Source organism: Barbus barbus (genome assembly GCF_936440315.1).
Source record: "Barbus barbus genome assembly, chromosome: 2".
Lineage (NCBI taxonomy): Eukaryota > Metazoa > Chordata > Actinopteri > Cypriniformes > Cyprinidae > Barbus > Barbus barbus.
In genome coordinates this window covers 37,597,847-37,612,125 of record NC_136730.1, presented here as the reverse complement: position 1 = coordinate 37,612,125, position 14,279 = coordinate 37,597,847, and the positions used below count along the sequence as shown (strand labels likewise).

General features: G+C 37.6%; 1 protein-coding gene and 1 long non-coding RNA gene across 3 annotated transcripts in view; both read left to right on the top strand.

Annotated features, from left to right (window-relative positions):
• Positions 1–14,279, top strand: part of rnf166 (ring finger protein 166) — a 30,637-nt gene that overhangs the window by 2,512 nt on the left and 13,846 nt on the right. The window lies entirely within an intron of this gene.
• LOC306879124 lies at positions 2,314–3,660 on the top strand. Its single transcript, XR_013784986.1, has 4 exons — positions 2,314–2,427; positions 2,527–2,589; positions 2,691–2,767; positions 2,924–3,660. It is a non-coding gene; the product is annotated as an uncharacterized lncRNA (long non-coding RNA).

The window sequence follows — 14,279 nt, the reverse complement described above, 5'->3', positions numbered from 1 at the left end:
CACCTTAGCAAACATTACTGGTTTTAGTGTTATGAAATTTGACTTCTTATGAATTTTGTGCATTTAAATAGGGAAGTTGCCACTGAAGCACCTGCACTAGCCTGACAACAATAAAAGGCACACAGGCTTCACTTGTCTACATGTTTATTTTCTAATGCATCCCCTGCTCTACCTGCTGAATATAGATGAAATAGTTTTAAAGTAGGTAAAAAAAACGGTCCTAATCCTCTCTATGCCAGCATCACCATATGTTCCTGCCAGAGATACAGGTGAGATTGTAGCACGTTGATTAAACTGTAGTTGACCGCCCTCATAAATAACGGGGGCTGTGTTCTGATGGTGTTTTTTGTTTTGTACAGAACTGCCCACACTCATATAACACTTTCATGGGATGTGCAATGCTGTGGCTCATCTCAAGAGTAGGAGGCATATGCCTAAAGATTTAAGCCCTTCTTGTTTTGCCTTTAATGTTGCTTTCTTTCATTTAAATCTGAAAAGATTTGTTAGTTTCCCTGTGATCTTTCAGATATTCATTGGTGATTCACAAACATTCCCTCTCAAACGTACTCACTCATTCACACCTGCTGTGGCTCAGAGGGTTGTGATAAAACATATTCTCTCTAACTAACATATCATGTCTCTGTCTCTGTCTCTCTCTCTCTCGCTCTCTCTCTCTCTCTCTCTCTCTCTCTCTCTCTCTATATATATATATACACTATATAGCCAAAAGTATTGGGTCACCCCCTTCTAATGAACATGTTTGACTACTTTAGTCATTTCTATGAGTACAAATCTTAATGTTTAAGCATATAATGATATTGTACGGAATTGTGTGCTTCTAATTTTATAGCAACAGTTTGGACAGAACCCTTTTCTATTCTAACATGACAGTGTCTCTGTGTATAAGGCACGGTTCAAAAAGACATGATTGATTCAGTCAGTGTGGAAGAACTTGACTGGTCTGCAGAAAGCCAAGTCCTGATCCCAGCTGAACACCTCTGGTGTGACTTTAAATGCAGACCTTGAGCCAAAAACTCATCACCAAACACCAATGACTTGTATAGACACTATAAGGACAAAAGTGTTGGGACCCCCTTTTTTAGAACAGAAAAAGACACTAACAAATCTGTGGCAACAAAGATGGAAACATAATTCATGTATTTAAAAATTGTATTTCCATCGTTTGCAACAGTTTTGGACGTGTCTAAAATGACAGTGCCCTTATGTACAAGTTATTGGTGTTTGGTGATGCATTTAAAGTCACACCAGAGGTGTTCAGCTGGGATCAGGACTTGGCTTTCTGCACTAGATGAAATATCTCTATAACCACCAAGGAGACACAGAAATGCAAGAATATTGCAATTGAATACTACACTCTTAGAAAAGATGTGTAAAAAAAATTACACACTTTGTGTAACACTCTAATTTACACATTTTGTGTCAATATTAAATAAAAATGTGTAGAAAAGAATAACCTCTTTTACACATTTGTGTAGTTTAAAAATTAACTTGTGTATTTACACACAGCATTTAACACAATATGTGTGGACCCATGTGCTAACACTTTGTGTAGTTTTTAAAGACGTCCGTTATTTAAATGAGCTAGTGTGTGAACCAATAGGGACTAATGTTAGGGTCTTTGAACAGAAGCCAGTCAGCCCATAGTCATTTTAGTCTGTAATGCTACATGCCATTTCGTTTTACTTCTGTATTGTTGTAAGTAAAGTATCGTATTTATACCATAATCACTTTACTACATTAATCGACTAACCCTCGCGTCAAAACTGCTCGTCAAAACCACTTTTTTACTGCGGAGGAGACGGAGACTGCTAGCAAGATTTCTGAGGTAAGATGTACTTGAAATCATATTTTGCTTACATTTATTAACAAAAACAATGTTTCCTGCTGCTTATTGTTTTAATACTGTTTTAAACGTGCGGTCACAGCGAAATGTTGTGGGCAAAAACCCGGTAATTGTCAATAACGTTAGTTAGCTGAAGCACATATGCAATCTTAACTTTACTGTAACATAAAGTTACATCAAGCAGCTTGTCAGTGTGGTGAAAACTGATTTCAGATGGACAATCTTTTCCCACTTTAACTCGAAATTCCCAAGAGTAAAGAGTGGTAGCTATGTGGTAAAAAAAAAGTGGTAAATATGACCGCCCTTTTTCTTTCTTTTCTTTTTTTTGTCAATAAAGAAATGGTGCTGGCAATGCTCTTTATTTATTATGTCTAAAGTATTTAAAAGTTTGCTGAAATGATTAGCAATATGTTATAAGTGCTTTGGAGTCACTGGTGCAGACCAAGTAGCTTACAATCTAAATGTGCTAACATTATATTAAATATGTGATGTCTAACATTATGTTTATTATACAGCAAATGAGCCAATCAGAAGATGGACCATTTTCTATGTTCACAATTCAGGTAAGCACTGCAGTAAAACTCACATTAAATCATTCATTCATACCAAATTAGGCATTCTTTAGTTTATAAACTTTAGTTTATATTTTGATCTTTCGTTAGGCAGAAGACTCTCTGCCATTGCAGTCCCACATGACCAGGAAGGCACCTAATATCAGAGCACAGGTGGGTTAACTACTTTAGGAAGGAGAAAGATCTTCACATAGTGATTGCTTGCATGTGTCTTAGTGTGTTTTAGTCTCAAACAGCTACTCCTTTCACTGCAGACAAGCTGAAGGCTAAATCCTCAATTGGAGTCTTTCTCTCTATGGATCTCAGCATTTTTGGACAGAATTTAGGATATGTAAGTATTAAAATTAAATCTGACATAATTTAGTTTACAGTTCAGCTGACATGTTTGTATATGTTATTGACAAGCTGTTACTTTCAAATATATGTTAGAGTAAAAAAGGTTTAAAAATGCAGGTTAAAAATGAATTCTCTCTCTGTCTTAATATAGTGTTGGAACCCAGGATCTCCACTGAAGGACTGAGTACATTTGTGTTTGTGGACACGCGTACAGACCAGGGAACACTCTGATGTTGGCAAAGTTCTGAGCAGGATCCAGTCTTCAGAGAAGTTCATTTATTCCCAAAGGTGGACAAAAACATTGTGTTGGCTTTTAAAAGGCTATTTTGATAATGACGTTTACTCATGCTGTGGAAAAGATGGAGGAGTACAGACATTGATAATAAGAAATGTTTTTTGAGCATCAAAGAGACTTCTTTCAAAATACTTTGCCATTGCAGTTCCACATGGCCACCAGCAATCCAGCAAAGTTTGGAAAAAAATGAAATGACTATCATCTTACCTAATGAGATGAAAATAACTGTTTTGTCCTATGTTGGACATTTCCTTTTTGACTGCTTAAAACTGTATATATATTCTGCAGTTCTCTGAATGTAATTGTTTTCAGGTACATTAAAAGTATTTTTTTTCTGTATGAAAAAGAACATGTTGGTACACTTGAGAATAAGTTCAGAAAATGTGGTACTTTATGCTGGAAACTTTATGCTGTTTTATTTGACTGCTTAACAGATATGAGTTTTATAATATTTGATGAATGGTTTTTATAATGTATAATGTGTTGAAATGCTTATTTCACAAGTTTATAGTCAGTATACTGTATTAAAAACATTTGAATGCATTAATTCCATGTTAAAAAGGAAAACAAATAAACAGTATGTGAGCAGTGTCTAATGTTTCCTGTGAGATTTCATAATAAATGTACACAAATTGTTTTTTAAAACATAAAAACATTTTTAATACATTTTATATTAACATATATTAAACAATTTCTTAGTAACACACAGTTGTGTTAGATACATACAAAAAAAAGCACATCAATACTTAAGCTGCACATTTATGTGTTACATTCTATGACACGTTTTGTGTGTTGAATTTAACTCAACGTGTTGTTTTTTAACTCATGTTGTGTTGTTTTCAACACATTTGTTTTAAGAGTGTAGGCTCATATACATGTTATATACAGTTGTGGCCAGAATTTTTGACACCCTTGGTAAATATGAACAAAGAAGCCTGTGAAAATAAATCTGCCTTATGATCTTTTATTAAAAAAAACACAAAAATCTAACCTTTCGTTGAAGTAAAATGGTAGAAAATGAGTGAGGGACAATCTCATTATGAAATAAATGTTTTTTCTCAAATACTTGTTGGCCACAATTATTGGCACTCCAAGAAATTATGAGTAAAATTTATTTTGCACACCAGGGTCACTATGAACATGCAAATTTCCTGTTTCGCAGGAATATAAACATGAGGGAAAACAAAGGCAAAATTCCCTTAATCATCCATCACAATGAGTAAAACCAAAGAATATAGTTCTGATGTGCAGCAAAAGGTTGTTGAGCTTCACAAAATAGAAAGTGGCTGTAATAAAATATCTAAAGCATTGAAAATTCCAATTTCCACCATCAGGGCAATAATTAAAAATTTCCAATTAAAACAAAATGTTACAAATATGCTCGGAAGAGGATACGTGTCTATATTGTCTTAAAGGCGAGGAGGATGGTTTGAGTGGCCAAAGGCTCTCCAAGGATCACAGGTGGAGAATTGCAGAAAATAGTGGAGTCTCAGGGTCAAAAAGCCTCAAAATAAAAAAAAAAATCAAACAGCACCTACATCATCTCATGTTGTTTGGGAGGGTTTCAAGAAAAAAAATTGAGATGAAAATGCTCTCATGCAAAAACACTTCAAACAGGACTGGGCTCTATGGTCAAATTAAATTTAAAATGGAGCTTTTTTGACAGCAAACACTCAAGATGGTTTTGGTGTACACAGTGATAAAAAGTACCCCATGTGTAAAATGAAATGTACTGCTGTATATTAAATGTTGTGAGCTTATCTTTCTACCGGAGGTCCAGATAGATGGCATCATAGATTCTATCAAATAGGGACAGATAAAAAAATCTAAACCTGACTGTCCCTGCTAGAATTTTATGAAGGGCAGTGGTTGGATCTTCTTATCAGGACAACAATCCAAAACACAAAATGGGTCACTGAGCACAAAATTAAGGTTCTGTCATGGCCATCCCAGTGCCCTGATCCGAACCGTATATAGAAAATTAGTAGGGTGAACTTAAGATGAGAAAAAATGAACATGGACCTCAGAATTTGAAAGATCTGGGGAGATTCTGTAAAGACAAATGGTCTATGATGTCTTGTCAGGTGTTCTCCAACCTCACCAGGCATTATAGGAAGCTGGAATCTTGGCAAGGAAACAAGGTTATCTTCACCTCCTAACCAAAAACACACTTCTTTTTTGTGGTCCAAAACAAAATGTAAAATCCTTCTTGAGCAAGTCCTGTGCAGCGCTGATGATGACTTCCAAGTTCAGTTACCCGAATGAAGCACATTGATGGGCGTACTGTTGCTCTCGCTCTGGGTGTGTTTCTCAAAAGCATTGCTGGCTAACTATGGTCGTTAGTTCCATTGAACACTGTTGGTAACGACAGAACTTGCGACCATTGTTGCTTTTGGGAAAGCACCCCTTGTTGATGTGTGCACACGCTCTTCCCAATAGAAGTGCCCATACAAGGAATTCCACACTTTATGATGTCATACAGAGTCATACTCTAAAGAAACTTACGACGCCTGAAGGACTGTGGCACAGAAATACTTTGTCATATGTCCAACTTGTTTTTTGAGACTTTGGCCATATTTAACATTAGGAACCAACTCTTTAACAGTGTGAATAAAATGCATGAAATAACATTAGACATCCCCTTTAAAGGGGATATCGGATGCCCATTTTCCACAAGTTGGTATGATTCTTTGGGGTCTTAAAGAAAAGTCTATAAAATACTTTCAGCGGTAGTGTAAAACAGCACCCATTTTATCTTGTCAAAACCAGCTCCGTTCACAGCGACCCGTTTCAGTACATGTCGTTTTAAATGATAATGAGCTATTTGTAAATGACTTATTAGACATTAACAAACACCTTTATAAAACTTCGACACAGGCAAGTTTAATGTACAGTGTTCAACATTTGAAGTAGATCAAAAAATTTCATCAATGTTGTCCTAAGACAAGAACACGTATTCTATTGGTTTTGATCTTCTTCAAATGTTGAAGTGTACTGTATAGTTAATGTAATAAGGCAGTTACCTTAATGCATTGTTCATTATTAATGTGTGGTTATGAATTATATTGAGAAGGCTCTAAATAGAAATGACAACATAATGTTCTCTGTTAACTTTAGTTCCATTCATCATGGAACTTGGTAACTAGCACATTATTAGGAAAGGTGATTTGCAAAGATTAAAAAAAAATCTACTTGTACTTGTACTGGAGGTGAAGCTGGATCACAAAGAGTTAGTGCCGTTCCATCCTTCAGGAACAACTTTTTAGCGAAACCTTCTTTGTACTAACCCTCATTTACAAAGCAGTCTTGTGTAAAATGATTTGCGCAAACATAAACGCATTTAGGTAGATCGGGGGTGCATTCAAAAACAAAATGAATCCACTGCATCTTCAGCAGCTCAGATGTCCGGAGTAAATGAGGACTGCTATGTTCATTATTACCTCTAACATCAAAACAACTCAATCGTTTAGGAGTCATTCTTGTCTACACCTGCTTTGGCGTCGAAACAATTGACTGTTTACAGCTTAATCAGGGCAGGCCTAAGGTAAAACAACAGTGTCTGTCAACAGCCATGGGAGGGGCCTATGCAAAGTGACGTCACTTTACCCAGAATCTGTGAACGGCTTCTTCTGAGAAAGTGCTTATGATTTGTGTTTTTTTTATCATTATAGGGTGGTTGTGTTGTACACACATTCCCAAGACACATTTAAGTTCAAACACCATGTAAAAGTGAATGTTGCATCCGATGTCCCCTTTAAGCTCACACTGTGAGAAACATGAGCAAAAACAATTTAATTAATACTTATTTAGCATATAATCGCCAAAACAAAAATGTCTTTATCACAGTATCACTAATACAGTATATCAAAACAATAATAAGAATCTTGGAACACTTTAAATGTTAAATTAATAGCTACTATGATATGGCACGGCAGAATTGGTTGCCTGTGCTCAGTATTATGTGTATTATTTATTCCATATTCTTAAGTTTAGAGAGGTGAATGACCATAACATAGTACACCAAATTACATCTTTTGACTGCAAAACAGGAGCAATAGTTCCCTGCTTTCTTCAAAAGAAAAATTAACACTGCTGACAATATTGAAATGTATGTTATTACAGAGAACAATGGGCCAGTGTAGTCTTCAAGGGCAACAACAGCAGGAGGTAGACTGTGAAGCTGCTTCCAGAACTAATACCACTCCACTTATTGTCATTGTCATTGTCATTACATTTGCTACTATATTTTTACCTGAGGTGAATGATGTTCTTATTTTATTCATCTAGAGAAATAACAGTATTTTTAGTGTATCCTATTTGATTGCCGTATTACATTTATAAAGCCATGGTTTGTCTGTAGGAGCAGTAGATGTAGTGCAACACCAAAATGTGCATCTACTTGAAAACATTGTTCATAATGTGTTCAACATTCTGCAAAAAATTTTTTTTCAAAGATTCTGGATTTTTTTAGGTCCTAAAGTGAGTTGAATATATTCAGATTTACCACAAGGCTTTGGCAGGTGGTAATGATCATGCTTAGGGAGATAGAGGCTCGTCTCATTTTTTCCCATGTAAATATGTGGTGAAAAATGTAATTGAGAGTCATAGGAGCAGAAATGAGTCTGCACCACTTATATTTACATGACCTTATCTGGACCAATCAATACAACAAAACAATTATATACAGTGCCCTCCAAAAGTATTGGAACAGTAAAGACAAAATTGCTCTGTTGGCTGTGGAGTCAAGACATATACAAATATGAATAAATATTAATATGAGACAAAACTACAGAATGTCACATTTTATTATTGGGTGATTCAACACAGATGTTTTGCCAAATAGAACAGCACTTTAAGAGTTTCATCCCTCTATCTGATGTGAGCATAAGTATTGGAACAGTTGCCTCACAGGTCTTTCTAAGTGATCAGCTGTGTCCTGTTGCATTAATTCTTCAGATATTAAAAGCAGGGAATGTGTCGTATCAGTTATATCCATTACTTTTGTATTCTGAATCTTGCATTCGATGATGACACACACAAACCAGGATGAAGACGAGGGAGCTGACTTTGAGAGAAAAGCAAGCAATTTGGATGCGAAAAGAAAAGAGTAAGTCAATCAGAGCTATAGCAAAAACAAAGGGCATGGAGAAATCAAGAGTTTGGAAACCACCAGCAACCAACAACGACCTGATCGGCTGAGAAAACAACAGTAGTTGATGACAGATAAATCATAAAAGCTGTGAAAATGAACCCTAAAAGTTGTCTGTAAAATCACCAACAACTTCCAGAAAGCTGAGGTGATGCTCTGACAATCTACTGTCCTCAGGAGACTTTGACACAGAATTACAGATGCTACACAGCAAGATGCAAACCTCTGACCAGCACCAAAAATAGAAAGGCAAGATTAGAGTTTGCAAAAAAGCACCGATAAGACAAAGATGAACCTTTATCTAAGTGATGGGAAAGCAAAAATGTGGAGAAAAAAGGGAACTGCAAATGATCCCAAGCATACAGCCTCATCTGTAAAGCATGGTGGAGGTGGTGTCATGGCATGGGCATGTATGGCTGTCTCTGGAACAGACTCTCTCAACTTTACTGATGACTTAATGTATGATGACAGTAGCTGAATGAATTTGGAAGGGTACAAAACCATCTTGCCTACCAATATTCAAGAAAATGCCACCAGATTCATTGGGAAGTGCTTCATATTGCATCAGGACAATGACCCAAAACAAGCTGCCAGTTCAGTCAAGGAATTTATAAGTCTTAGATTGCCCATGTCAATCTCCAGATTTAAATCCAAATGATCATGAATTTCACCAGCTGAAGAAGAGAGTAAAGGCAGAAACTACCCGAAACAAGCAACAATGGGAATTGGCTGCATTAAAGGCTGGAAAAAGTATTTCAAAGGATGAGACCAAGAGTCTGGTGATGTCTATGGGTCACAGACTCACTGCTGTGATTGTGTGCAAGGGATCTGCAACTAAATAATAGCTTTTAATCTTTTATATCTGCCTTATGTTCAACTGTCCCAATACTGCTCACATCAATGAGTGGGATGAACTCTAAAAGTGCTGCTCTTTTTATTTGGTAAATCATGTATGTGTTGAAACAGCTAATAATAAAATGTGACATTCTGTAGTTTTGTCTCATATTCATCATTTAATCATATTTGCAAATGTATTGACTCCACAGCCAACAGAACATTTTTGTCTTTTCTTTTCCAATACTTATGGAGGGCACTGTATTCTGCAGTAGTTCAACAACTTGTAAATCAAATTGTGAACATATCTGTTCTACTTAAACAGGAGGAGGATGTGTGGTATATTGTACTGTAAATCCTTTTTTGGACTTTATAATGGGAATGTAGCCTGTCAGTCTTTCTGTTGTGTTGGTTTTTTGTTTGTTCTGAGAATCAACATGACTTTCTTTTCTTCTCCCGAATTCCTCCACATCTCGTAACATTCTAAATCAACATTTGAGCACAAAAACTATGCACAGTATGCAAGGACACTAGATTTCTTCCTAAAGTTAGGCTGCATATGTGTGAGCAATTATAGTGTACATAAAATTTAAATGCAGAATGTAAACTTTCATGACAGCGTATCATGATTGCAACATCACATGACAATATCTCCAATCCTCCTCTACTTACAGAGACAACTGTGCCGAGGTTGATTCTCCCGAAACGTGCTTTATTTTGCCAATTCTGTTTTGTGACAGAAATTACACACTTCAACTGTCAGAACCCATCAATAACCCCTTAAAATATATTTTTATAGTAGGTTTTATAGTAAGTATTACAGTAATTTAATGTCTGATCTAATGTATGGATCTTTTGATGTCTTACATGAGGGTAATAGTTGACTTATAGAGTAATCATCTTTGTTCATAATGGATTACTTGAGGACTACATATAGCGTATACACACACACACACACACATATGCATAGTATACAATAGATCCCTCATTAGCAGCTGTTTCTGTGGGCCGCTGTATGTAAGCCGTCCGTCATGTTAGAATGGCCAAATCTGGATCGTAAACACTCAATATCATGTTGACAGTGTGTCTGCAACCATAATTATTCACAAATATATATATATATATATATATATATATATATATATCTGCAAGACACTTTAGCAGATGAGTTACACAAGATGTTAGATAATTCTGCATATTGATATTGCATATTGAGTTATAGCTACATAAAAACCACAAGCCAACACATTCTCATTTATGAGAGGTTATCCCAATGTATAACTTGTTTTGAAGCAGTGGTTATAACAATCAAAGGTGCACAATGCTGTGGCATTTAAAAAAAAAAAAAGTGTTAGTGATGAACATTGTCCTGTTGACCATTCCAAGATAGCAGACACATTGGCAGCGAATGCAGTATCAATCAGTAACCAGTTCTCAACTCCACAGGACCTCCAATCAACCACAGCCACTGCTCTAACTCCCATCTTCTTCTTCTGTCCCCTCACCGAGGCAGAAGTATCAAAACTTCTCCTCTCCAGCCATCCTACAACATGTCCTCTGGACCCAATCCACTCACACCTTCTCCAAACAATCTCTCCCACACTCTTACCGGCACTCACACACATTATCAACACATCTCTCCTCACAGGCATCTTCCCCACAGCATTCAAGCAGGCTCGGGTAACCCCACTGATCACAAAACCTACATTAAACACTTCTCTTTTAGAAAACTACAGACCTGTCTCTCTCCTTCCATTCGTAGGGAAAACACTCGAACGAGTTGTCTTCAACTAGCTCTCACGGTTTCTTTCACAGTACAACAAACTGGATGCTAAACAGTCAGGTTTCAGGAGTGGCCATTCAACAGAGACTGCGCTACTCTCAGTCACTGAAGCCCTGCGAATTGCAAAGGCCGATTCCAAATCATCAGTCCTCATTCTGCTGGATCTTTCTGCTGCTTTTGACACTGTCAATCATCAGATTCTCCTGTCTACCCTCTCGTCACTGGGCATCACTGGGATTCCACTTCGCTGGTTTGAATCCTATCTCACCGGTAGATCTTTCAGGGTGGCCTGGGGAGGGGAGGTATCCAAACCACATCAACTGGTCACTGGAGTTCCTCAGGGATCGGTTCTTGGACCCCTCCTCTTCTCCACATACACTACATCACTGGGTCCCATCATACATGCACATGGTTTCTCCTATCACTGCTACGCCGATGACACACAGCTCTATCTCTCTTTTCAACCAGATGACCCAACGGTAGCTGCACGGATCTCAGGCTGCCTGGCGGACATCTCGGCATGGATGAAAGAACATCACCTACAGCTCAACCTGGCAAAGACGGAACTTCTTGTCTTCCCTGCCACTCTGACTCTACAGCATGACTTCACGATTCAGTTAGGCTCATCAATGATTACCCCATCAACTTCGGTCAGAAATCTTGGTGTAATCTTTGATGACCAGCTGACCTTCAAAGAGCACATTGCAAAGACTGCTCGATCCTGCAGGTTTGCACTACACAACATCAGAAAGATCAGGCCCTTTCTGACAAAGCATGCTGCAAAACTTCTTGTCCAGGCCCTTGTCGTTTTTAGACTGGACTACTGCAATGCTCTTCTGGCTGGTCTGCCATCAAACACAATCAAACCTCTACAAATGATTCAGAATGCAGCAGCATGACTGATCTTCAACGAGCCCAAAAGAGCGCATGTTACACCTCTCTTCATCTCCTTGCACTGGCTACCAGTGGCAGCTCGCATCAAGTTCAAGACACTGATGCTTGCATACAGAACTACCACAGGCTCAGCACCCTCCTACTTCCACTCACTATTACGAACCTACATCCCCTCCAGAAGTCTGAGATCTGCTAGTGAGCGACGCCTTTTGGTACCATCACAGAGAGGCTCAAAATCACTCTCCAGAACATTCTCGTTCACCATTCCTGGCTGGTGGAATAATCTTCCCACCCCTATCCGGAATGCTGGATCCCTGTCAATCTTCAAGCAACAACTGAAAACTCATCTCTTTCAGCAGTACTTGACTTCATCCTAAACTCAAAAAAAAAAAAAAAACCTCACTCTTTCCCTCTATCTTTCTCTCCCTCCCTTACTAGCTTGTACTTATTTGAACAATGACTGAGACTTTGGGTTACGAGCACTTCCTCTGTCTGATTGCCTCTTCAAGATGAATCGCTTTTGTAAGTCGCTTTGGATAAAAGCGTCTGCCAAATTACTACATGTAAATGTAAATCTATGCTGCATACTGCACAGTATGTACATGCTGCAGATTTAAAAAAAAAATAATAAATAAATAAATAAATATATATATATATATATATATGTGTGTGTGTGTGTGTGTGTGTAGGTTATGTCAGTGAGAAAATTCATAGTTGATGTGGTCATTTTATGCACAGAAATTGGAAGGTTACATCTCTGTGTGAAGTCTCTTTTGTTCTTCCAGCTTGAGGATGGCATTTGTGAAAGAAAGCTGTCTGTTATTTCAGACCATCAGATTTCCTGGTCTTTGTTTACAAAGCTATGAAAAAAGCTCAGTTCTCCTAAGGGAGGAAGGGCAGCCATTTCACTGCTTTAAGCAGTGAAAAACAGGGATTGTAGGGAAAGAGGCGGCAGATGGGTAGAGGCCTAAGCAGCCTCAAGCCCAACTCACCACCAGCACCTGCTTTCATTTGCTCTCATTATGTCTGCAATGCTCAACAGCAGCACAATGGAGCAGGAGCGAGTCAGCAGCACTCAAACTAGAAACAAGGTCAATTCTGTCTCTCAGTGAAACTCCCACAAAGGGAATGACATTTGATGGGATTACAAAAAAATCATAAATACTTGAATTTTTCAGTGTCCTATGCTAATAGTAATAGCTCGAGAGCAGACGTGCCAGTGTTCAATATAATACCAATTATTGAGATTTGTTTATATTTATTTATTTATTTACTGAGTTCAAATCCTGGCTTGTGGGCTTTTCCTGATCCCTCCCCCTCTTTCTCTGACTTCACTTCTTGTCGTTACACTGTCCTATCTAAATAAAGGCAAGGTGTGTTTGATCAGGTTTGGAACTGAACTCTGCAGGTTGGTAGATCTCTGGAACTAGGATTGGGCACCACTGTATTAAGCTGTATTAAAAGTGTAAGGGCCTATGATTTACGATGTGGAAAAAACAGATGGAATTTTGCAATCCAGTCATAAAAAAATGCTGTATTACATGGAATTTGGCAACATTTGGATAAATAACTCAAGTAGGACTATACACTGAAATCAATCATGATATGGGCTGTCTTTGAATATTAAATCTCAAAAAAGACTAAAAGAAATCTGCATGTTTTGCGTGTCTCTGTGTGAATAAGCAGTGCTGTTTTGTCTACTCCCACTACACATGCTGTAGCTTGTGTGATGCTTGTTGTGTTTTTAGCAACTGCCATCTCATTATGAACTTCAGGGCTGATCTGAGAAAAAAATTAAGTTTGGTTTAACTTGAAGAAATTGTGACAATATTTTAGTATTGTACAGTGGAATATACTTTTAAAAATAATAATAATAACAGTTTATTAAAACATTATTTTTAAGGGATATCACAATTTTTCTTCCATGTAAGCTGTAAACCTGTTGTAGAGTACTTTGACATAAACTGCAAGAAACTGTTCAAATTTCATTTAATTACATTTTAAAAGATTAATGAAATGGTTAAATCTGTATGCATTTATTTGATTAGCACCATTTTTGATTATAAATGTAATTTAAATCATAAAGAATCCAGAAAAATGAAAACACATCCAGTGTTTATTTGACCAAAACTCGACAGGGTAGAAAGCAGTTATTTAATTAAAGCACGACACGGCTCTTAGAATTTTTCAGAAATTTGCAGATGCAACGCTACACTTAGTAACTGACCTTCACTTCCAGTTCCCTCGTGAGTCAGTCAGTGCCGCATTTCAGTGTAGACAGTGATGGAGTGGCTCTTGTTTGGCCCTGGCCCTGGATTCAACAGTACCATAAGCCTGGCGGAAAAAACTCCAAATGATTCATTGCTTTTACAGTCCCATAAACTCTTGTCTCATCCGTCAGAAAGTGACAAGGCTGCCACCGCAAGTTCACCAGCCATTTTTTGCTGATGCTGCCATGTATTTGGACCCCGTGCTGAGTCACGCCAGCTTGAAAGGTGATGGCTAAATGCCTTATAGTCTAATACATCAGCATTTGTTCAGCTATTCACAGG